Source organism: Pelophylax lessonae (genome assembly GCF_965119305.1).
Source record: "Pelophylax lessonae genome assembly, chromosome: 5".
In the NCBI taxonomy this organism is placed as follows: Eukaryota; Metazoa; Chordata; class Amphibia; order Anura; family Ranidae; genus Pelophylax; species Pelophylax lessonae.
Genome location: NC_138772.1, coordinates 97,705,709 through 97,732,485, shown reverse-complemented (window position 1 = coordinate 97,732,485; position 26,777 = coordinate 97,705,709). Strand labels below are relative to the sequence as shown.

The 26,777-nt window shown below is 47.2% G+C and overlaps 1 protein-coding gene across 1 annotated transcript in view; it reads right to left on the bottom strand.

Annotated features, from left to right (window-relative positions):
* LARP4B (La ribonucleoprotein 4B) overlaps positions 1 to 26,777 on the bottom strand; it is a 321,080-nt gene that overhangs the window by 266,663 nt on the left and 27,640 nt on the right. The window contains exon 2 of the mRNA XM_082259577.1: positions 11,284 to 11,386. The gene's annotated coding sequence lies outside the window, so the exon portion shown is untranslated. The remainder of the gene's footprint in view (positions 1 to 11,283; positions 11,387 to 26,777) is intronic.

Below are 26,777 nucleotides of genomic sequence, written 5' to 3'. Positions count from 1 at the left end.
GAGCCGGTACCTGCAGTGGAAAAGTGCCATGCCTTTAGAGACATCCCCAATAAAGACCTGCAACTGTAATTGCAGCGAAAGGTGGTTTTACAAAGTATTGACTAAGGGGAGCTGAATACAAATACACACCACTTTTCAGATATTTGTAAAAAAATTGAAAACAACTTATAATTTTCCTTTCACTTCACAATTCCATGCCGCTTTGTGTTGGTCTATCAAATAAAATCCTAATAAAATCCATTATGTATGTTTATGTTTTTTGTTGTATCATGACAAAATGTGGAAAATGTTAAGGGGGTATTAATACTTTTTCAGGGCACTACATAGAATAGAGAGGGTAAATCTCCCTAATGGGGCAACGGACAGTAAAAAAAAAAAAAACTGACAGGTGTTCTAGTCCATGTCCACTCTATCCAAAACTAAAACAAAAAAGTTTGGACTTTGTTATACTTTTAGCCAACACCAAAAGAAAGCTCCGTCTTTCTCAAAAAATTGTTCCGAAACTCATTGGGGGTACAGTGTTGCATGATGGAGTAACTGTCGGTCCAACTACTACAGTGCTAAAAAAGGACCAGGCAATGAAGGGATATTACAGGCTGGAACTTAAAAGGTTTGTAACCCTAAATTTTGCTTTGCTACCAGACCAGTACTTTAAAGCTCGCATCTTGCACTGTGTAAGTGTTTGCAAGAAACAAAGGCTCTAAATACCTTTTTGAAAGTTGTGTCTTCAGGCCTGCCACGTGACTCCCGGCCTCTTCGCTATTCCTATCCAGGGCTACAGCAGGAGGAGCCGAGCTCTCCCTCTGACGTCAGCTGGGAGTCACGTGCCGCTGCTGCTCAGCTGCTCCTGCTGTACCCCTGGATTGTGTTATTCGAGCGGCCGGGAGTCACGTGACCCGCCTAAAGCTACATCACAAAAAGGTATTTAGAGCCTTAGTGTCTTAAACACATACAGTGCAGGGTAGGCGCTTGAAAGAGAAGCTGGCAGTGACATTGTACTTTTTTTTTTATTAACAGCAGCAGACACAGGCTCCCGAGCTGACAGGCGGGGGGGGGGGGGGGGGAGAGAGACGGGAGGAGACCTGGGGATGATGGAGACCACGGTAGTCAGGGCTCAGCAGCCATGATTATCATGGTCAGCACACAGAGGGGAGGACAGGAACTGTCAGGATCAGTCAGGTTTTTTACAGTTTCCAGAGGGGCAGGTTAGACAGCCCAAGTACTATGCTATTTAACCTGCTATAAGGAAGCAGGATCTCATTTTTGTTTTGGGTAACAAACACTTTAAGTGATTTACGCTGGTAAGACTGTAGACCTGCCATTTTGATACAATGATTCTCATAAAGAGGGGATTTTGTCATAAGGGTTCCAAGCAGAAATCCCCTTTAAGGCCACCTGACATGCAGAGAGGATTTCCTCTAGACATCAGCTGATATGCTGAATCAGGGGATTGCAGGCAAGCGAGATTTTCTATTTAAACTGCTCTAATGTAATTCCACCCACAGCTATTTTATTGTTTTAAGTGGAATTTGTCATTAAATAATTCCGGAAATGTAAATCAGCTCAGATCTTTCAACACTGAACAAAGAACATGTAAGTATAATTCTCACTACTGTTTCAGAGATTTCCATGTAGCTGCAGATCAGGTTCCAACAACAAGCACAACCGCAGAACTTAGGATAGTCCTGATCTATATACACCTGCTGGGATAATGAAGAACAGGTCGCACAAGATAAAATAAACTTATGACATATGGCTTGGCTTCTGAAAGCATTCGTGACAGCTACACGGATATGCACTGGCAGGGAGAGGTTAGTTTCAGCTTGCAAATTTTCTAGCACTGCTCTTAACTCTGGGCAGATCATGTCGTCATTAAGCTTAGAATCTAGGAGCATCAGGAAATAAGAAATTGCCTGATGCCAAGTGATAAAAAAAAAAAGGGGGGGGGGTCACTGACGAGGTGGCCCTGACAAGCTGCACTAACGAGGTAGCCCTGACGAGATGGCACTCCCATTCACTCAGTGGCAGTAAGGAAAGGGCGACCGATCAAACCCAGCTGTCAAACTGGGAAGATGTTGGAGGTGGACAGACAGTGAGTGTAAGCAGCGCTCATTTCAGCACCATCCACCAGAACAGAGGGCGCCAGTTTTCACATAGGAGCAGGTACCCAGCTCTTGCAGTCGGCAAAGCAGTCGCCTCAATTATTGGCCAGCCTGACGCTAGTCCGCGCTCCCGCAGGTGGGCCACATGGGAGTATCCCAACAACTGCTGCAGTGTATCCCAGGAGCAATGACGCAATTTTCAGTCGCCATTGTGACCTGGCGCCTGGGTTTTGTCAAGCTCTGCATTATGCAGACAAAAGATCTAGAACTCTTGTAATTCAACACTGTATTAAAAAATCTGGTAATTCAACACTGTATTAAAAAATCTGATCACATCGGTCACATTACAGTCAAACAAATTTTTAGAGAGTCTTATAAACTGAAGGGATTCCAAAAGCCTTAAGCATCTATGCAGACACCAATAGGGTCTGGTGACAATGTCTACAGCAGGGGTATTGAAAATAAAATTCATGGAGGTGCGAATAGTAAAAAAAAAAAAAAAAAAAAAGGAGGTTAAAATCGCATTTTTGTGATAGGACTCCGATTCTTTACATCACCGCCTAGGTGCAGGCACCACAGCACATTCAGTTGAAGCTCCAGCCGGACGCGGACCCCAGAGCGCCCTTAATGCCCCATACACACGTGCAGATTATCTGCAGACTTTTGTCTGCAGACTTACCTTTTCTATGTAGTGCAAGGGCCTGCCGGATTGCATACAAATTGAAAGTGTTTAGGTTTGACCTCATATTATATGGTTTTGGTAAGTCTGCAGACAAAAGTCTGCAGATAATCTGCACGTGTGTATGGGGCATTAGTGATGCCCGGTCTGCAGAAGCCTCTACAGGAAGAAAAACACACTCCAAAAGAGCCAGCAGGACACAAAGTCTGGGTCCACACTTATGCAATGCCAATGGGTGAGATTCTCATGTGGACTTTTGCTGGAGTTCAGTGTGATTTTGCATTGCGATTTCAGCAACAGTGCAATTGTAATGCAAATTTAATGCGTTTTCAGATGGGATTGAGCACAGCTGCAATTTCTGAGAGGGAAATACATAAAAATCTACACAGAAAAATCAGGATTCGCACACATCTGAACACAAGATGCGATTTTATGTCAGTTTTCATTGATGTCTATGGAAAGGAAAATCGCACCGCAACACCGTAAACTCACACAGGACCCTATTTGTGGCCGCATCGCATTGCAAAGCAAATATGTGAACGACCCTTAACCACTTACCGACCGCCCGCCTCAGTTGTACGTCAGTACTTTGACGCTAAACACCGAGGTTATGGGAGCAGATAGCCGCCATAACCTCGGTATTTTTGAAAATGGCGGGCGATCGGCTTTCAGGTTAAGGGTGGTCCCAGCGGCGGATTCGCCACGGCAAGATAGCCCTCACCCGACTATGGTCTTGGAGGACCGAAGCGTCGTCAAAACGTCATTGCCTAGCAACCGGCTTAACCACTTAAGCCCCGGAGGATTTTCCTGCTAAACGACCAGGGGGTATTTTGCGATTCGGCACTGCGTGACTTTAACAGACAATTGCGCGGTCGTGCGACGCTGTATCTAAACGAATTTGGCGTCTTTTTCCCACAAACAGAGCTTTCTTTTGGTGGTATTTGATCGACCGTGCGACTTTTACTTTTTGCGCTATAAACAAAAAAAGAGCGTACATTTTGCAAAAATAACAATATTTTTCACATTTTTTTTATATGAAATTCCCCCCAAAAAAAAAAATGTAAAAATCAAAATTTTCGAGATCGGACCCTTGACTGACATTTTTGACACTTTTGGGGTTACCAGTGACATTTCTACAGTAATCAGTGCTATATATATATGCACTGTTACTGTAAAAATACACTGGTAGTGAAGGGGTTAACTTTATTTGGGAGGGAGGGGCTGTGTGTGTCCCTAGGGGCTTGCTTTCTACTGTGATTGGCTGTGGCTTGAGCTGTAAGGACACTGATCAACGGATCTACATAGTAGATCAGGGCTTGACAAATTTGCCTGAAATCTAGGAGCCAGCTAAAAAAGTTAGGAGCCAGTTTTTTTTTTTTTTAAACTAACAACCAAGCTTTATTTAATAAAACGGATACTAAATTTACACATAAATACGACTAGAACCCCACTCTCCTATATAGCGCAATTGGATGGAAACAGACTGTCTGTCTCTTTCCATCCGATGCCATCTGATCGGATCCACGGGATGGATAGAAAATAGAACCACCATCCGTCTGTTTTTGGCGGGCAGGGTCAGATGGCGGCAGATTACTGCTCCATAGAGGAGACTGAACGGTCCGATCATGGCTGCCTGAAAAACTGACAGGCGGACCTGATCAGACAGCCCGTGTGAAAGGGGCCTTTGGCTGTGGCACGGCGATGAGGAAAAAAAAAAAAAAGATATATATATATTTATATATATATTTTTTTTTTTTTTAATAAGAATTGAAGAAAAAAAAAGAAAACATTTTTTTATTTTTTTTTTTAATAATTAAAAAAAAAAAGAAAAAATTATTTTTTTTTACATTTAAAAATAAATTAATAATAATAATAACCACACTCCCTGTCCACTTACCTTTAAGCAAAGGTAACTGGACAGAGAGATGAAGCCTTAAAAAACTTCCCTCTCTTCTCCTCTTTGGAAGGAGAAGAAAAGGCATTGAGAACATGCATTACTCCCGGCCACCACAAGAGGGCGCCAGTTCCCCTAGCTTCTCATCTCACAGAAGAAGGCCGAAAAGCCGGGGACTAAATTTCTGGACGGCGTGGAAGTCCGTGAACTCGAAGAGGAGGTGGGGGGCGCAAAAGGGACAGGACAGCTCAAGCAGGGCACCCCAGGCGCCAGGTCGCTAATTCTAGTCGCAAATGCGACCTGGCGCCCGGGATTTGTCGAGGCCTGTAGTAGATCCATGTGATCAGTGTCTTTACAGCGAGGAGAATGACAGGTGGCTTGTTTACACAAGCTGCCTGAAATTCTCCCTCTCCCCCGCCGATCGCCGAGTGACCGGCGGACATCGGGTCCGCCAGTCACACGCGCGGGGGGGGTCCGTGACCGCGCGGGGGGGGGGGGGTCGCTCCCCAGAGCCTCACAGGCGAGCGACGTAGACCTACGTCACTCTGCCTGTGAGGGGCTGACTGCCGCAGTAAATATACTGTGAGCAGTCGGCAAGCGGTTAAAGAGCCAATTTTTTTTTTAAACCTTTTTTTTTTTTTTTTTTTTTTTAAGTATCCTTGTGAGATCTGAGGACTTTTTGACCCCAGATTTCAAAATAAATAGATAAAGAGGTCCTGTCATGGCTATTTCTATTAGGCTCGATGTACATGGGACGTTGTTAAAAGTCCCTTTGAATGCTGGAATTTTTAGGATGTTTGAAACGTCCATTGAGTCGCGTTTGCACCCACGTTTACGTTTAGAACCGTTCCTAGGTCAAAAAAATTATTCCCCTTTAAAATGGAAAAACGCGAACGCTAAACGCGGGTCATCGTGTTCGCCCGCGTTTTTGCGTTTGAAACGCCAGGAAACAAGTTCGAAAGCAAATAAATTGCTTTCCAAAAAACGTCCCTGAACTCAACTGCCTGCAAATGACTGTAAACGACCCTGTGTACACGGACAGATAAGATAACATGTACTGTGGATGGGTTCAGGGGCTTCTGAAAAAACGCATAACTGCTCCTAAACAGTCATTTACAACGTCCCGCTTACATGGAGCCTTACAAGGAATGTTTACATTCCTTGTAATAGGAATTATATTTTTTTTTTAAACTGTAAAAATCAAAAATAATAAATAAAATAGGGAAAAAAAAAATTAAAGTGTCCTTTCCCCACCAAGCCCATATATGTAAACGGTGTTCAAACCACACATGTGAGGTATCGCCGCGATCGTTAAGAGCAATAATTTGAGCCCTACACCTCCTCTAACTCTAAGCTGGTAACCTATAGAAATTTTTTAAATGTCACCTATGGGATTTTTAAGTACCAAAGTTTGTCGCCATGCCGCGAGCGTGCGCAATTATGAAGCATGACATGTTGGGTATCTATTTACTCAGCGTAACATTATCTTTCACATTATGGAAAAATTGAGCTAACTTTACTGTTTTCTTATATTTGAATTAAAAAAAAGTAATTTTTTTCCAAAAAAATTGCGTTTGGAAGACTGCTGCGCAAATACGGTGTAATAACAAATATTGCAACGATCTCCATTTTATTCTATTGGGCAGTGATGGCGAACCTTGGCACCCCAGATGTTTTGGAACTACGTTTCCCATGATGCTCATGCACTCTGGAGTGAAGTTGAGCATCATGGGAAATATAGTTCCAAAACATTTGGGGTGCCAGGGTTCGCCATCACTGCTATAGGGTCTCTGAAAAAAAAAAAAAAAAAAGTTTGCAAGCTAAAATCAGTTTTTTGCTAGAAAACTACTTAGAAGTCCCAAACACCAAGTGTCAAAAATAGGCCTGGTGGGTAAGAGGTTAAATACAAAGTGTTTTTGGATGGCATGCGAATCTAGGCTCTTTGTAACATCAAATTCCCATCAGTGTAAACCAGCACTCAGTGAGACAGCAGTAAAACACGGAATAACCCTCAGCTATTTAATTCGAAAGAGAAAAAATTGGATTGACTTGCAGTAAAAACCATTTCGCTTTTTCGGTCATTGACTGACAGCTCCTGTCATTCTTGACCATTGCGTTATACTGCCCCTTATAGGAGTAGGACACACGGCAGAAACATTCTTAATTATACTAGCAAGACACAGCACCAATCCCTTCAAAACCTATTCTAGTGACTGCAGCCTCTAGCCTTCTGCCTTGGGTCCCAAAGCAGTGTCAAACATGAGGGGTGGGAAACAGCAAAAAATTCCCAAGGCTAAAACAGTAGCCAAATAGGCGACAGGCACTCAACTGGAGCTCACCTATAAAACAATACAGCCTCAAAGAGGATCAGGTCCTCTAAACCAGTGGTCCTCAACCCTGGCCTACAGGGCCCACTAACAGGCCAGATTTGCAAGATAACTGAAATACATCCCAGGTGATATAATTTGCTGCTCAGTGATTGCAGTACTCTAGCCTGCATCTCCCCAAGGTAATACTTAAAATCTGGCCTGTTAGTGGGCCCTGAGGACCGGAGTTGAGGACCACTGCTCTAAACAGCAGCCTGCAAAACCTTGTGGCCAAAGGAAACATCTGCAGATGCCAACACATCCACTTTATAAAACTACGTAAAAGTGTGCACCGACGACCAGGTGGCCACCTTGCAAACCTGTGTCCCTGACCCTTGATGATGGAAGGCCCAGGAGGCACCAAGCGCCCTAGTAGAGTGCGCCTTGACAGGGAAAGGAGGAACCTGACCCCTGATGGAAGAGGGCTGAACCACCGTCTGTCTGATCCATCTGGAAATGGTTGCAGAGGAAGCGGACAACCCTTTACGAGGTCCATCTGTGAGCACAAATAAGAGAGTCTGACTTCATGAAAACCTTAATATCTATAGAGGAGAGGAAATCCCCCCGATGCACCAACGTATGAATGGACTCTATTCTGAACTTCTGTACCTGCACAAAGCATGTTAGCGCCTTGAGGTCCAGGATTGGACGCACTTTGCCTTCTTTCCTGGGGACTGAACAGGTTTGAGTAAAAATCCTGAAAACCTTTCCGAAGTCGGAAGCAGGACAATCTCCCCTTGAACAGGTCCTCCACCACATCATACAGACCCTGTAAGCAGACTGGGGACAGGCGCAGGATGGAAGGAGAAAACCTTGCTGGGGGAGATCTTGTAGCCAGACCACATGACATTGTGGACCCACTTGTCTTGCACCAAAGAAGTTCACAGATCCATATACCAGCGAAAATGTCCCCCCCACCCCCGATACAGGTGAGGGTGCACCTTCGTGCAGAATGAGCCTTGTCCATGGGTCTGGAGAAGCCCGTTCTTGGATTGCCAGACCAGGTTCATTTGAATGCACCAGAGAAGGCCCTGAAAGGCTTCGAGCCCTTGTCAGTCGACCCTCAGGGACAAAAAAAAAAAAAAATTTTCCCCCCTGCCTTCCCCCTGCCTCATCAGATTAGGATCTGATGAGACAGATGAGGCAGGGGAAGGCAGGGGGTGCATTTTGCTAGCCCATCGCCCGCAAACCCCCTCCACCCGGGACACAGACGTGCTCCAAAAACTCACCAGGGGATCCCACAAAGTGTAACATACTGCTAAGGGACAACCCCCCACTGCGCTGGCAGCACTATCTGGTCGCCAAGCACAAGGCACAGAGCGATCCTCAGCAGAAAGGGAGAGGAACCTACCAGACTCACCACACGCTGACACAAGCACCTGCAATCACCAGGAGAATCTCCACTACACGTGCGGCGATCAGGAAGCTAAATGATCCAGGAGTCAGTACCAGGGGATAAGGAGGGGCTCCCACCACCGAAATCCCCGCCCACAGGGCCCCACTACTTGCAAACCACAAGAAAAATGGTCGCCGGACTACACAAACATGGCCGCCAGGTATAGGACTACACAAGGCTACAACAAAAAGGCAGCGCCATGAGGCCTACAGGGACCCAGCAATCAGTGGAACCAGGCCTCAGGCTAGATCCAGGCAGGACGGGGGGCCCTGGCAGGGGCCCCCCACCAGTTTCAAATCGCCCCCCCCGCCCAATCGGTTTTCCAGTCACCGACCGCATACTCCTCCTAGGTCCCCATCGCCTGTCAGCGCCCTGCCCCGAACCCCAGGATATTGGCCAGACCACCCAGAAAAAAAAAAAAAAAACACACATCCCCAACTTATGTGGAAGGTGTTGCAGAGTGCGATCACTGGGTGCAGCGGAGTCCATTCAGATCAGACATTGTGGAGTAAACAGGAACTGGCTTCTTTATTGGAACATAACACAGGAATCAAACATGTCACCTCATCATTTGTAATAAGAACACCGATTACCTTCTCATGGTGAGAAAAACACAGACAGGAAGAGATAACCAACAAGTTCAATACAGTGTACAGGAAATGCACATCATAGAAAATGCACAGCATATCACTTAGCATTAGCGACATCTACTGTCCTATTTGTGAACTGCAGTTTATCTGTAATAAGCTAAAAGCTGTTGTATCTCCAACAGAAGGGGGGGGTCCCTTCAGATAATCTGCACTCCACGTGCGGCGATCAGAAAGTGAAAAGATCCAGGAGTCAGCACCGGGTGATGAGGAGGGGCTCCCACCGCCAATATCACCACCCACAGGGCTCCACTGTCATGGCCGCTGCTATTTTCAATGGAAAACCACTGAAAAATGGCCGCCAAACTACACAAACATGGCCACCGTGCATTGAGCATACAGGCTACAGGAAAATGGCGGCACCACGAGGCTTCCAATGAACCAGGAGGGATCCCTAGGCCTCAAAAAACTGGACAGGCAGAAAAAGGGGGCCCCTGGCAGGACCCCCCACGAGGTACAAGCCCCCCCCCTCCACAGCCAATCACCCTGCCCCCACCCCAGGCGGTGGACCAGATCACCCCACAGCCCCAGCAAAGAAGGGGGGGATGGATGGGGAGGGCGATATTGCTCACAGGGACCATCAGACTGATGAGGGGGATGCCTAACGGGAAGGAGGGGAACCCAGGGATCCTGCCGTCTCATGGAGGGGCCCACATCCACCCCACAACCTTACAGGGGGGAGACGAGGGACAGTCACTTAACATACCAGGAACCAGGCAGGCACCACTCCAGACAGAACCTCCTCTCCCTCGAAATGGGGGGGCTGCCAGCCAGGAGGAATGCTGCGACTCGGTCAGAGACCCAGTCGTATGCAAGCTTGTGAGGCGTTTAACTCACTCGTCCAGTGGGGCTATGTCGTGGCCAAACTAGTGCGGAGCTGAGGTCTGCGCACGCTTGCTGGCCAGACTGGAGTTACCACTGGATCTAGATTATCCAGCCCATCACCCAGTCCAGCAGTTGATTGCAGATCTGACAGGAAATAAAAAAGGAGAAAAAATGTCCTACTCCTGTAGGGGGCAGTACAACCCAATAGTTAGGAAGATCAGGAGCTGTGTCAGTCAATGAACAAAAAAAAAAATATTTTTCATTACACCGGCTGCTGGGATTTGTCCAATTCTTTACATATTTGGGATTTGAGAAGACACATTATACGGATATACCTTCACATGTTGTAAAGTAAAAAAAACACAACTAGTTAGCACATGTAAAAATTAGTACTTCTAGTAAAGTACTGGTGGTAGGTGTAGAAAAACCTAAAACTCAGTCAACTCGTCAACATACAACCAGCCTGTCAGATTTTTGGCATTCGATTGCTGCTGGTGACTATAGCCAATGGATCACCGTGGCTATCTGACTGGAAGTGGGAGCAGGTACCTGTCTTTAACCATTGACACTTGCTTTTTTACATAAAAAAAAAAAAAAAAAGCCATATTTCACCTATAAATGACTCAGCAAATCTTTGTACCAGATTCAGAGTTTTAGTTACATTTTTAAAACAGGACAAATTATAGAATAAAATGTATACTTTTGCCTACAGTAACCCTTAAAAAAAAAAAAAAAAACATTTTCTTTAGTTATATTGGAGAGTATGGATTGCATGAAAAAACATTTTACAAGATAAAAAAGGAAATCAGAAAATTATATAGGAGATACTTTACTATCTTTTCTTAAAATAGTACAGGGAAACTTTTTTCTCCCCGTTTTAACCCCAGTTTGTCTCATTGGGGGTTTTACCTCAATTTCCTGATCCTTAGCCAAACCGGAAGTGAGAGAAAATCCCTGCAAATTAAGGGAATCACCTGGGGGGGGGGGGGGGTTGACAAAACTAGTGTCCCCCATAGGAAGATTTACCCTCTATTACTGTTCTGGGGACAACCCAATATTTAGGCTCAGCAGTCACAGATGCACCAGGTTATCCCCCCCCCCCCCCCATCTATTGAGCCTGAGCAGCACACCAAGAACTAAGTGGTTACATCACTATACCAATTTCGGATCATTAGTATAGAGGCTTCGATTTGAGCTGACAGGTTTATTTTTCGGTCAACATACCGGGAAAAAAAAAAAAAAAAAAAAAAACAGTGTGCACCAGGCTTAAGAGTAAAGCTGTAAACTACTGACTACAAAACTGCATTTCCTGGCATATACCGTAACTGAAATGACACAGCGAGAAATATATTGGTCATATGCAGCTCCTCATACCTTGCTCAGCTTTATTTGGTTTTACTGCTGCTAGAAGAGTTCCAATAGACGTCCTAAAGGTATATGAAGCCAAGAAGAGTACATACGTCACACATCCAGCAACCTGCAAGAGAAAACTATCATTAAGATACCACACATCACATAAATGGTGACAAAAGTAGGGGTCGGGGGCCATGAGAAGTTGATCTTACAAGGTCTATCACAATCACTAACATGCATGCGATCACAGTAGAAAGCTTTACTGAGACATAACATGATAATGCAGATTCTTGAAAAAGAAAAGCAACCAGAATAGTGCCTAAGCAATCATGTAGCACCACAGAAAAATATTTAGTGACACCACTTGTAATCATTTAGATAACTAAACCGAAGCAGCCACATACTGGGTCAAGCATATGATTGAGAAGCTACACACCAGAAATTGTATGAGGATTTAAAAAGTTTTTAAATTACGTTTTCATTTTTTAATTCTTTAGCCATCATATTAAAATTGTTACCGTGTTGCTATTTTTCATAACTAATCACAGATATTAAAGGTTATAATCTTATTACCAATATAATTACTCCTACTATTGTTAAAATATCAACTCTGAGTGTTTCATTTTATTTAATTTATTCAGCAATCCTCACCTAAATGTGTTTCATATTCTAGACCAATTGTAAAAATTATAGTATAAGGAATATTTTAAGCTGAAATGCAAGAATTCAGCAACTTTGCAAAAAGTACAGGAACACTAGGAGTTAAGTCCCATTAGGTGCATGTCACCGGTCACCTCTGGTACTTCTAATACTTAGATGTGTCAGGTTTATTGCACTCCCAGATAGGATACACTCCAGCTGTGGGAGGAGAGAAGCACAAACAGCAGCTATGCTCCCTCTCTCCCTCTTTGTATTTTGTGAATTAGTTCATTTTCGAAATATGGCCTAGCACTTACACAGACCAGACAGGGAACGTGGAAGCACTGGAACCTGCACCACAAGGATTAATTAGGGGACACCTACAGGCAGGTACAATGGCCTCCTGTAGCAAGCAAAACTTTGAAGCACCACAGGTTTCAGCAAGACCTCCGCCCCCCTCCACGTGTACCACGCCTTTAAGAGGCGATCGCTGTGCACAAAATATATCAGAGCCTGAAACCCCACCCCCTGTAAATGCAGTAATGAGGCCAAGAAATAGCACTTTCCCCAGGCTAGTTACCACACCATGAAAGCAGCATGTCCGGACAGCGCGGATCAATGTAAAAGGAAAAGCCCATCGAGTCCCCGCCCACTAGAGGCAGCAGCTTCCCGTTCTCTAAGCGTCCCCGGTCGCCGCCGGCTCCAGTGAAAGACAACCCTGGCTGCTGAGGCCCGTACTATAAAAAGGAGCCAGACCACAAAATAATGGCGGTGAGCGACTAACATGTGGCGTCAGCCTAGTGAGGCCCGCCTAGTAATAGGCCTGGGGGTCTTCCACGGGTAACCCCTCCCCCCCTGGTAGCGGTCAGTGCAGCCAACACACCCCCTGAGCCCCCATCCACTACCCTGCTTAGCACCCACAGGTGCTGCTACACTAAAGGGAGCCCCCACTAAATTAGTGACCCGGGGTCCATTAGGGTAGGGAGAGGTCATGACAGGAGGAAAGGACCCCAGGAGACCCGCATAAAAAAAGGGGGGTTGAAAATCGGGAATGGGTACCTAAAGACCTACTCATCTCAGAGGTCGCCCACGTCCACCCCAGTCCGCTAACCAGACGGGGGGACTGTACTTACAAAACCACGCTGCTGAGGGTGGGCGTCTGTCTAGACAAGCAGCCTCTGAACTGCAGTGAGGGCGCTGTCAGCCGAGGGGTACGCTGCGATTCCGGCATGCCAGGTGTGTGCGTCCTAGTGTGATATCAGCACAGGCCAGTCCCCGCCCATGGGAGTATAATTGCTGTGCAGACCCAGCACGGAGCTACAGTCGGCAAGTGCTCGCTGGCACAAACTGGGAGACCTTAAAGCGGAGTTCCGGGCACAGAATCGTTTTTTTTTTTTTTTTTTCAATCTCCCCCTAACAATCACCCTTACACATCGATACATCCGCTAATCCTGGTTAGCATGGTGAAATAATGAGTTTGCAAGAATAAAATCTTACTTTATATAATTTCTGATGTGCGGCGCCATCTTTGTTGTGGATTGCCGAGTCCGTTGTGGGGAAATGTCTTCCCTTCTTCCTGATTCCAGTGGGCGTAGGCCTGTGAGTCAAGAAATGAGAACAGTGGTCGGCTGCCCATGTGACTGCAAAGTGCATCATGGGAGGGCCGAGGAAGAGCTCCCAGGACGCATTGCGGCAGGAAGTGACGAGGAGAGCCGAGGCACAGGAGGGAGGAAGTCCTTTGAAAGGTGAGTATACAAACCTCTAAACAGGTAAGTGAAAAAAAAAAAACTATGGGAATATCCAATTCTGACTCAGCGGAGAGTAAGGAATACAATGCAGTAATTATTAGAAATTGAATTTTGTGCCCGGAACTCCGCTTTAAGGCTCTCATATAGCCAGTCCGAAAACCAGCCGGCATATCCATCAGGAACTGGAGTCAGCAGAAACAAAAATAAAATAAAACCAAGAGAAAAAAAAAAAAAAAAAAAAAAAAAAAAAAAAAGGTTCCCTTTAAGACATTTAAAAATGAAACTAGGACAAACGTCCCAGCAGGGAGCAGTTTGTCCACTCCCGAGACCAGGCAGCAAAAAAACTGAATTTTTGTAAAATCTTACCTGTAAAATTCCTTTCTCTGAGTCCTCCGACAGTCGCCGCCCCTTCATATTCGTTACAATAGGGTTATTGACCTTTGCTCCGTAGGAGTGGCTAGACAACAGAATATGTTAATATCAAAGCTTTTAGCATACCCCAACCCCAGGGGGTGGTCCCGTCACCCTCCTGCTTCCTGCATTCCTACCTCAGTTTCAGTAGCATAGCAGTAGAGTACATAAACAAAACCCCAAAAGAGGGGCGGGGGCGGCGACTGTCGGAGGACTCAGAGAAAGGAATTTTACAGGTAAGATTTTACAAAAATTCAGTTCTCTTACGTCCTCCGACAGTCGCCGCCCCTTCATATTCGTCACAATAGGGATGTCCCAAAGCAGTGTAGACATGAGGGGTGGGAAAAAAGCAGCCGCGCCTAAGGCAACGCAATACCCACATCAGAGAAAGGAACCTTACCAAAAGGAAGGAAACCAACTGGGCAACATGAAAAAAACTTGCTCAACAGGAGCAACAATCCCAGGAAATAAGTAACCTAGGGGTAAAAATACCCCAACAGCCAAAGACCCAAACCAGGGACCCTAAGGCACTGCCGCACTAAGAACTTTGCGGCCAAAGAAAGCATCTACCGATGCCTGAACATCCACCTTGTAGAATTTTGAGAAGGTGTGAAAGGACGACCAAGTCGCCGCCTTACACACCTGGGCCACAGAAGCCCGATGATGACAGGCCCAAGACGTACTCAGAGATCTTGTAGGGCGCGCCTTCACAGGCATGGGGGGAACTTTCCCCCTCAAAGCATAGGCCTGTTCAATGACCTGATTGATCCATTTGGCGATGGTAGAGGCCGACGCCGCCATGCCCTTCCGAGGCCCCTCTGGAAGGACAAAGAACCCGTCTTGCGAAAGGATTCAGTCGATGACAGGTAAACCCTGATCGCCCGAACAACAACCAAGGAATGCAGAGCCACTTCCTTTGGATGTTTAGGCTTTGCGCAAAGCGAAGGCAAGACAATGTCCTCATTGAGGTGAAATTCCGAGATCCTTTTTGGAAGGAAAGACGGGTTAGGACGCAAGACCACCTTATCCAAGTGAACCACTAAATACGGAGATCTGCAGGACAAGGCAGCCAGCTCCGACACCCTACGAGCCGAGGTGATTGCCACCAAAAAGGCGACTTTCTTGGACAACAGACAACGAGATCTCCCTGATTTTTTCAAAGGGAGCATGTTGCAACACGGACAGAACAAGATTCAAGTCCCATGGAGGCAAAGGCTCCCTCCTAGGAGGGACCAGATGCCGTACCCCTTGAACAAAGGTGCCAACCAAAGAATTAGACGCCACAGGGTGTTGAAAGAGAACGGCCAGAGCAGAAATCTGACCCTTAATCGTGGCCAACGCCAAACGCTGGTCCACGCCCGTTTGAAGAAAAGCCAACACCCTCGAAACCGAGTATGAACGAGGGGAATACCCCCTGGACTCACACCAGGCAAAATAGGCCTTCCAAGTACGGTAGTAAACCTTCCCCGAAGAGGACTTTCTAGCCTTAATCAAAGTGTGAATGACCTCAGGGGAGAGACCCCTATCCTTCAGGATCTGGGTTTTAACAGCCAGGCCGTCAAAGCCAGCGACTGTAAAGCAGGATGAAATATCGACCCCTGAGACAGGAGATCGTCTCGAAGAGGCAGACGCCACGGAGCGTCGACCGCCAGATTCACGAGGTCTGCGTACCAAGACCGGCGAGGCCAGTTTGGTGCCACCAGAATCACCGTTTTCGGTTCCGAGGCCAACCTCCGAAGGAACCTGGACAGCAGCTGAATCGGTGGAAAGGCATACATCAGACGATACTGATGCCAGGGCGCCACCAACGCGTCTGCCCGAGGATCGCGCGTTCTTGCCACGAACCTTCCCACCTTGTTGTTCAGACGAGACGCGAACAGGTCCACATCTGGGGACCCCACTTCTCGCACATCATCAGAAAGACATCCGGGTGAAGGGACCATTCTCCCTGGTCCAGGGTCTGGCGGCTCAGATAATCCGCCTGCCAGTTTTCCACCCCCGGAATGTGAACAGCAGATATTGCCGGGACATGCGTCTCGGCCCAAGACAGAATGTCGGCCACTTCTCGAGCCGCTCGGGCACTCCTTGTGCCCCCTTGGTGGTTGATGTAGGCCACCGCTGTGGCATTGTCCGTCTGCACCCGAACCGGACGGCCCTGCAGCCTGTCCGACCAACGCCGAAGGCAGAGATTTATAGCGCGGAATTCCAGAATGTTGATCGGAAGGGAGGACTCCTCTTCTGACCAAGTTCCCTGGGCAGACAGAACGCCCAGAACACCACCCCAGCCCGACAGGCTGGCATCCGTGGTGATCACTGTCCACGAGCAAGGGCGAAAGGACTTGCCCCCCGACACCGCCGGGGACTGGAGCCACCACAGAAGGTCCCTTCTGGTGCAATGACTCAACGAAATCTGGAGATCCAGAGATTGCGGTCGTCCGTCCCACCTGGCCAGAATCTCCCTTTGGAGACCCCGCGAGTGAAACTGGGCAAAGGGCATCGCCTCGAAAGCCGAGACCATCAGTTCCAGACACCTCATGCACGTCCGGAGGGACGAGCACTGAACGTCCCTGAGGGACCCGACTTCTTCTTGAAGCTTCCGGAGCTTGTCTTCCGGCAGGAAGACCTTCGCCTGAACAGAGTCCAGAATCATTCCCAGGTAAGGAAGACGAACCGACGGACACAACGTCGACTTTGGAAAATTTTTCGTCCAACCGAACTCTTGCAGAGTCTGCATTGTGACGGACAGGTCGTTCACCAGGCCCTGACTGGACGCAGACCGAATCAGAATGTCGTCCAGATACCCCAGGATCGAGATGCCCTGGGCTCTCAACAAGGCCAGAACCGGCGCAAGCACCTTGGTGAAAACCCGCGGAGCCGAGGCAAGACCAAAGGGCAACGCCACGAATTGGTAGTGATCCTCCGCAATGGCGAATCGAAGGTACTGCTGGTGACCCTCGAAAATGGGGATGTGAAGGTACGCATCCTTCAAGTCGATGGAGGCCATGAATTCCCCCGGAACCAGGGCAGCCACCACCGAGCGCAGGGATTCCATGCGGAACTTGCGAACCCGCACAAAGCGGTTCAGAGCTTTCAAGTCCAGAATCGGACGTACCTTGCCCTCCTTTCTGGGCACAGTGAACAGATTTGAATAGAATCCCCGAAATCTGTCCCGATGAGGCACCGGAATCACCACTCCCTGAGCCCGCAGGTCCCGCACCGCCAGGTGCAGATCCCGTAAGCGCTCCGGAGACAGCTGAAGATTTGAGGGAAAAAATCTGCCCGCCGGCCGAGAGAGAAACTCGATCTTGTAACCAGATCGAACGATTTCCTGAACCCACCTGTCCCGAACTCGGTCCAGCCAGGGTTGAAGAAAACCAAGCAAACGTCCCCCCACCCCAGAACTGGGTGAGGGTGCCCCTTCAGGCCGCATTGTTATGGGCAGCGGACCCGGACTGGCCGGACTTCTGCTTACCTGCCCACTGCTTTTTCTGGGAGCCTTGTCCCTTGAAGGGCTTGCCCTTATAATGCGACCGAAAGGCACGAAGGACCCCTGAGAGGGTCTAAACGAAGCATTCTTCTTACCGCGAACAACCTTAGACTTGTGAGTCTGGGGCAAAAGAGTACTCTTCCCCCCAGAAACACCCTTGATCAGAGTATCCAAGGATTCGTCAAAAAGGCGAGAACCCGCGTAAGGCAAATTAGCCAAAGTCTTGCGAGAAGATTGGTCAACAGACCAACATTTCAGCCAGATCAGGCGGCGGTTCAACACCGCCACTCTGCAGACGCGCAGCCAAAGGGACCATATCTAGGTCCGCATCACACAAATACATGACACCCTGATGAATCTGATCCACCATAGCCAATGTCGTCGGCGAAGCAGAGTCAGCCACCAGAGTGCGCCTGAGCACCTGCGTCCAATCGGCAATAGCCTGGGCTGCCATAATGGAAGCAAAAATAGGCTTCAGCATAGAGCCCGCAACCGTATAAGAGTGACGGGCCAGAGACTCCAATCTCCTGTCCGTAGGGTCCCGGAACACCGGGGTATCAGCAGGAATCGCAGTGGATTTATTCAAAATCGCCACCGCGTGATCCACCTGAGGCGGCACACACCACCGCTCATCAGTAGCTGGTGTAAAAGGATAACGCAGCCTGAATCTACTCGGCACAGCAAAAGGTTTCTTTATGTTGCGCCATTGCTCCTCAACAGCCGCGCTGAAATTCCGTAGAGCAAGGAAAAACCTGTGACATTTTACGTTTTCTCTGCGTCCCATAAGAGGACATCAAAGCAGGAGGACATGGTTCATCCTCCAAATGCAGCGTTTGTTTGATAGAAGCAACCAACTCATCCATGATTGCAAGCTCTTCAGACGAGCCAGGGGGAGAATCATCAACCCCTTCCACCTCAGCCTCCCCTTCAGACCCCGCAAGGTCTAGAGAAGAACGAGACCCTGAGAAGGGCACACCAGCCATAGCATCCCCATCGCCCTCTGAATCAGAGGAAATGGACACCCTGGGCCTTTTTGTGGATCGATCAGCCACCAGCATCTGCACCTGAGCAGCAAGGTTAGCCACAATAGCAGCCAGATCAGCCCCCTCGGGGGAAGCAACAGCAGCCCCCTGGCCCCCTACCAAGGAGGGAGGGAACTTGCTTTCCTGAGAATCCATGCCCCAGTAACTCAAAAAAAAAAAAAAAAAAAAAAAAAAGAAGAAGTACTGCCCCTTTAAGGCCGCGGCGATCGTTCACCGCACTCACAACACACACTGACCCACCGGGCTAGGAATACAAAGGCAAGGAATACAGGAATGGAAGGTAAAAACCTGGAGAGATCACACAGGCTGCTGATTCATCGATCGCTGTCCTCAGAGCAAAAGGAAGTGATGCGAGACTGACCGCCCCCATACAGCCCATGTAAGGCTACACAAACATGGCTGCCGGCCGAGGCTATAGAGGCAGAAACACTGACATGTGGCCCGCGCGATCGTCGCCAAAAACGGCGCTCTCACCACACAGGATCGGTCACCACAAAACTGTCACAAAAAAATGGCGGACCGCAGCAGCGGCCGCCGCACAGTATGCCCACAACATGTCTCACAAACACGTCCTTCACAGCACACACCATGTCACACAGCCTGTTACACAGAGCAGAGCAGGAGAGCCCCCCCCCCCCCCCCTTGCAGCCCACAGAGAGCAGCTATACTGACAGGGAGCTCAGCATTATGCACAGACATGCAGGGTCCCACAGTCCCAGAGTGACACCCAAGACAGACAGGTCCCCACACAGAAATATACTTACCATCCGGATGGCGTGGGGAGCCTGTACAAGCGATCAAACCGCTGCACTAAGGACAGGGAGAGTCGCAGCCAGGACGCAGTGGAATTGCGGTGCGAAACCGCATGGCGTCCAGTGAGATAGCCACCTCACCGCAGCATCCCTGTAGCGGACAGGGATGGGTCGTTCATATTTGCCAAGGAAACCTAGCTGAACGCTCGATGGCAGGCTGGGAAGCCACTGGCCCTGAACCCCGGATAACCAGGGAGGCCAGCCCGAGACCCAGCACCGCACGATCATCTTCATCAGGAGATCTGACTAGAGCTGAAAATAAACAGCTAAGTAAAGAAAGAGAAAAAAACTCCAAATAAAATCAAAAAGAGAGAAGAAGCTGAGGCTGAAAAGCCCCAGCACAGGAAACGTCTAACCTACTCCTGAGCTAGACAAATGAAACTGAGGTAGGAATGCAGGAAGCAGGAGGGTATTGACTGAGGGGACCACCCCCTGGGGGTGGGGTATGCTAAAAGCTTTGATATTAACATATTCTGTTGTCTAGCCACTCCTACGGAGCAAAGGTCAATAACCCTATTGTGACGAATATGAAGGGGCGGCGACTGTCGGAGGACGTAAGAGAAACTATCTGTGCTTTGGTGAGGCTGAGGGTGATAGCCCAGGGTATGACCCCTGGGTGTGTCAAACCTTTGAAGTGCCTGGTGACTCCTGGTGGGAGGAGCCATTACCCAACAGTCTATGATTAAGCAGCGAGCCACATCCGTTGGTGGACGATAGAGAAAGCTTCTGTGAATGGGCAGAAGGAGGAGAGGGGTAGCATAGAAGTTCCAGCGTTTCTGTTCTTAACGGCTTCCTACCCGCCCACCATCAAATGATGGCGGAGCGGTTTATCTATTGTTCTGGGATGCCGTCATATGATGGCGCACCAGAACAGCCTCTCTCGTGCGCGCCTGCAGGGGCGTGCAGAGCGGCGATCGTGACCGCGCCCTGTTGCTAGGACATGGCGCAACTCCGATCTTGGTAAAGAGTCAATGAGAGCACTCTTTACTTATGTGATCGGCTGTGTCCAATCACAGCCGGTCACATGTAAATGAGGAAGTGCCGTTATTCGGCTCTCCTCACCTCACACTGTCCAAGTGTGGGGCGAGGAGAGCCGATCAGCAGCTCCTCCACACAGGGGAGACAAGGACATGTAATTGGGGCACTGATCATATGTGCCCTGATTACAGAAAATTGAAATAGAGTGCCAATCAGTGTCCACCATCAATGCCTACAGTGCCCACCATCAGTGCCCATAGTGCTGCCAGTCAGTGCCCACCGGTGCCTGCTAATCTAGGCACTGAAGGACACTGACTGGCAGCACTATGGGCACTAATGGTGCTGCCCATCAGTGCCACCTCTCAGTGCCTCCTCATTAGTATCACCTCATCAGTGCAGCCTATCTGTGCTGCCTCATCAGCACACATCAGTGAAGGAGAAAAATATTTTAATTTTCAAAATTTACTCACAGAAAATAAGGAAAACTTTTTTTTCAAAATTTTCTGTCTTTTTTTTTTGTAAGAAATAAAAAAACCAAGCGTTGATTAAATACCACCAAAAGAAAACTATTTGTGTGTCATATGGGTACAGTGTAGCATGATCACGCAATTGTCATTCAAAATGTTAGAGCGCTGAAAGCTGAAAATTGGCCTGGGCAGGAAAGGGGTGAAAGTGCACGGTATTGCAATGGTTAAAGGAACTGAATACACAGTGAGCAGCATCAGAGCTCTGGCAGTTATATCCTTCTTGGAGAACAAAAAAACCTGTCAAATGTGAAAGCTAGAGATAAGCCTATGAGGCGGCAGGACTGGAAAAAAAAAAAATGTATTCTCCCATGCAGTGGGGCTCCGCCCACACAGCATGGGTTAACTAGTTTAGTCTAAGGGCCCAAGTGAAAACTGTACTTACCTGGTCCTTGGATCCTCTGGAAAACCATTCTTCCACCGTCCAGCGATGGACTGTTCCTGCTGTCCTCAAGCCCAGAGCCAGTCTATGGGCAAAGGGATGGTCCATTTACAAGACCGCTAGCATGCAGGGGTGTTGGGGTGGGGGTCTGGAGCGGTGGGGACCGGTCTTGTGGTCGTTGGATAAGGTAAGTAGATCTCTGCTCCGCAATCCCCTAGATGAAAATGAGCAGCTAACCCATGCAGTGCGGGAACAGCCCACTGCATTAGAAAAATAAAACATTTTCACCTCATGGTATGCCTGCAATTTTTACAAGGTACCTGAAATTCAGCTTTAAGACACTTCTTTTATTGTGTATCTTTCATGCCATGGATTTGTATTGCTTTTCTCTGTACTCTCACAGTACAAACAACTGAAGATGCTGTACAGAAATCACTACTCTTTTATAGGTGTAGTAAGTGGTGTCATCCACCTGGTAAATACAATACTAACGGAGGCCTTGACAGAATCCAGGTATTGGTGATATTTATACAGCAATTCAAACATCTCCTGAAAATACCGTATATGCAGAATGAATCAGAAATCCCTGGGCATAACCTAAACCAATATGCCAAAAACAACTTACGTTAGCTTGAGCAATTCATATAGGAATTTGGAAATAGACATTGAATATCCATTGAAATAAATACCATTTTGTGTTAACCACTTAAGCCCCGGAAGATTTTACCCCCATTCCGACCAGGGGGTATTTTGCGATTCGGCACTGCGTGACTTTAACGGACAATTGCGCGGTCGTGCGACGCTGTACCTAAATGAATTTGGCGTCCTTTTTTTCCCACATACAGAGCTTTCTTTTGGTGGTATTTGATCACCTGTGCGATTTTTTGATCACGCGCTATAAACAAAAAAAGAGCGTCAATTTTGCAAAAATAGCAATATTTTTCACATTTTTTTTTATATGAAATTCCCCCAAAAAAAATGTAAAAATCAAAATTTTTTAACATTTTTCGGCCAATTTGTTTTATGCTACCTATGTTTGGTAAAAAAAAAAAAAAAAAAAAAAAAAACGCAAAAAGCGTATTTTGATTGGTTTGCGCAAAAGTTATCGCGTTTACTAACAAAGGGAAACATTTTTGTCATTTTTGTTGTTTTTTCTTTTAACGCGTAATGGCGGCGATCTGCGATTTTTTTTTCGGTACTGCGACATTGCGGCGGACAGATCGGCCCCTTGACTGACATTTTTGACACTTTTGGGGTTACCAGTGACATTTCTACAGTAATCAGTGCTTTATATATGCACTGTTACTGTAAAAATACACTGGTAGTGAAGGGGTTAACTTTATTTGGGAGGGAGGGGCTGTGTGTGTCCCTAGGGGCGTGCTTTCTACTGCGATTGGCTGTGGCTTGAGCTGTAAGGACACTGATCAACGGATCTACATAGTAGATCCATGTGATCAGTGTCTTTACAGCGAGGAGAATGACAGGTGGCTTGTTTACACAAGCTGCCTGACATTCTCCCTCTCCCCCGCCGATCGCCGAGTGGCCGGCGGACATCGGGTCCGCTGGTCACACGCGCAGGGGGGGTCCGTGACCACGCAGGAGCGTGCCTCCGGCGGCGCGCGCTCGCTCCCTAGACCCTCACAAGCAAGCAACGTAGCCCTACGTTAGTTTGCCTGTGAGGGGCTGACCGCCGACGTAGATAGTCGTGCGGCGGTCGGCAAGTGGTTAAAGATGTGAGGATTCATGTAAAGTTGACTGCACAGTCTTATGTTACATCTGCTGATTGGTTGTACAAGTTTGTTTAGAAAAATCATTGAAAATTAAAAATGAAAAATTGTTACAAAATGTTTTAGTCACTAGTATCCTCTGAGAGCCCATTCACACTAGCGTGACTTGTGAGGCGACTTGTGTGCCCTCAAGTCGCTTGACATAACAAAAGCAATGTTAATCAGGGCCGTCTTAGGGCTCTTTCACACGGTCCGCCTCCGCAGGCGGATCCGTGTTGCTCAGCGGGGATCGATCCGCGATCCCCGCTGAGCCGGGCGGATGACAGCTCCGTCTCCGCTTGCAGAGCGGAGAGGGAGGTGTCTCAGCACCCGCTGCCCTCTATGGGGGATCGGAGGAGAGCGGACCGCTTGTCCGCTCTCATCAGATCCACTCCGCTCCGATTACTGAACGGATGGAAAAATAGGGTTTCCATCCGTCCAGATTTCAGCACAGGATCGGATGCGGAGGGCAGCGGGTGTCAGCGGAGGTCACCTCCGCTGACACCCGCTGCCCCATAGAGCTGCATGGAGGATCCGATCAGATCCGCCTAAAAAACTGACAGGCGGATCTGATCGGACCGCCCGTGTGAAAGAGCCCTTAATTGGCACTACTGAAGTCGCTCCAACTTCAGAAAAAAGCCCTGTACTACTTTGAGGCGACCTGTGATCCGACTTGTCCCATATACTTCAATGGGAGTCGCCTCCTTATCTTAATTGAAGCGACTTGTTATCAGACTTTCCAGGAAGAAGAATGAGGTTAGCCAGGCATTCTCCACATTGCAGCCATGTCTATGATTTTATATATATATATATATATATATATATATATATATATATATATATATATATATATATATATATATATATATACACACACATATGAGATATATATATATATATATATACATATATACACACACACATCTCTAACAAGCAAAAAATTTGGGGGAGCATACCCATGTATTTCTAAAGCTGGTGCAGCTGTGAACCAAAAGACATGTATATTAAAAAAAGAATAGCGCACACATGCAAATATGTATGTATGTATGTATGTATGTATGTATGTAATGGTATATATATTCCATTATCTCTGCTTGGTCTGTGTGAGTGGCACTGGTGGACACAGATAAGTGGCACTGATTCGTGGCACTGGTGGACACTGATACGTGGCACTGGTGGGCAGTGGCACTGATGGACACATACGTGGCACTGGTGGGCAGTGGCACTGGTGGACACATACGTGGCACTGGTGGGCAGTGGCACTGGTGGACACATACGTGGCACTGGTGGGCAATGAAGAAATGAGTAAAAAAAAAAAAAAAAAAAAAAAAAAAAAAAACAGAAAAAGGGAATTAGGTCACAACACATCATATTCCGATTGGCCAAATACAAAGTTGTCTGTCATATAAGTCGCGTAAAATAATTCACAAGTCGCGCTGAAGTCGCAGTAAAGTCGTGGTAAAATCGCGGTAAAAAGTCGCTCCGACATGGGGAGACTTATGGTCGCGGCAGTGTGAACCGGCTCCGAGTGGATTTTGTAAAGCCTGATGACTTGAAGGGTACATACACAAAAACAAAACTATATTAGAAGTTTATAGGTAAAGTGGGCCTTCACTCATCAGTTAAGGCATTATTCCTTTTCCCACCACCTAATACTAAACCTTATTTTTTTTTTTTCAAATACAGGGATCCTTTTCTGACAAGTACCCACTCCCACAATTTTTGCCTAGGTAAGAATTTCACGTGTTTAGGCAAATGCCCCTGCATGCAGCCTCATGGGACACATCACACATCCTAGGAGGCTGCAGAACCTCGTGCGCAGCGGGGAGCCAGGTGTGATTTCATAAAAAGTAAAAAATTACTCCCATGTCCAAAATGGCAGCACTGGGGATCTGCAGAGGTAGAAAAAACAGCTGCGGGAAGACAGTGCTGGACTCCAGCCACTGGTAATTATCTTTTTTAAAAGCCAGCAGCTATGGCATTTTTCCTGGTGGCTTTATTTTATTTTTTTTAGGCTGAAGTATTTCTTTAAAAGCAGCAAAGCTAAAACTATTTAAATAGAAATGTTAACGCTGTCATTGCTGACTTTTTGTTTCTAAAGGTACGAGTTCCAGGGCTGTCGTCATCCTGATACTTGTTTCAATAGACTCATAGTGAAACCAGGACACCGATGATGGCAACCCTGCATAACATTCAAACCAAGTCAGCAATGGCAGCTTCCAATTTCCAATTTATTAGCCCGAGAGGTTCAACTTGAAGCAACTGAATGGTTATACAGCAAGTTCTGCTTTGAACAGAAGTTCCTTTCTCTAATTTGTCATGGCTAACACACCATTGTCCTGACTATACTTATGCCCCGTACACACGTACCGATTGTCGGCCGACGACCGATTGTAGGCTTGTTAGTATGATGCTTCCGACAGCGCATTTTCGGCCGAACAGAATCTGTCGTGCAAGCATTAAAATTTTTGTTGGCCAACACCAGAACGATTGTTCGCCACTCAGTACAGAATTCGGCCGACAATCAGCAGATTTGCAAGACTGGGCATGCTCAGAGAAGAAAAAACACAGGGAAAGTTAACCATCACATGACCTCACTTCTGCAGTCGGCGGACAAAATTCTTGTGCAGTCTTTTGCACTTTTCAGCAGACAGGACAGCCCTGGACAAAAGACGGCCGACGATCGGTACGTGTGTACGGGGCTTAACACACCTTTGTCCTGACTATGGGCACCAAAGACTATACTGGCTTCATGTGAGCAGACGTACTCTAAATTAAAACGATATATGAATAGTAAATTTTCTGCATATACAAATTTAGGGTTTTTTTTTTAAATTTGCTGGAACCCTTTTGACTAGATTTCTATATGTTAACAAGCTTGCTTTTCCATTCTATACATTTGCATATGAAATTATGAAATTCTCTAAACTATATGTGTTAAACACAAAGCCCGCGGGCCGAATCCGGCCCTCCAGGCCATTTCATGTGGCCCTCACACCTCTTTTAGATGTTCAGTAGAGCTCCAGCCCCCCTTTGGGCCTCCCCCAGACCCTTGCTCTCTGCTTCCTAGCTCAGCTCCCAGCTTCTTCCCAGCAGCAACACAAGGTAAGGGGGTGCACTTTGATGTGGGGGGGGGGGGGGGAAGACTCTTGACATCTGATGTAAGTGGGTTGGGATACTCTGGACTTCTAGTATTACAGATACAACCGGCCCTTTGAGGGCAATCATAATGCTGATGCAGCCCTTGATAAAGTGGAGTTTGACACCCCTGCTAAACCATCAACTTGAACAATTAAGCCAAACAGTCACTGTTACGGTCAAATGACTGCAGAGATCAAATTATTTAGCAAGAAACGATTGTTTTCATCCCTTTACCAACAGAGATTTTCATTAATTTTTGAAAAAAATCATGATTTGCTGCCCTATTACATAATATTCTGTGCATGGATAGAGAAGAAAGCTCCTTTGTATATTAACTTCACAGAAAGGTTTTTTTTTTTTTTTTTGGTTTTAAACAAACCTGCACCTAAATGACAAAAAAGAGGGGGAGAGGGGGAGGGGGAGGGAGAGGGAGAGAGAGATTTAAGATCCATCATGGCAGCACCTGTTAGGCACTACTGCCGCCACGTTCCTCACCTTGTTTTGTCACTGCCGCATCATCAGCCATCCCATTAAAGTAAATGGGACTGTTGGTGAGTCAACAGCAGGACAGAGGAGGAGCACTG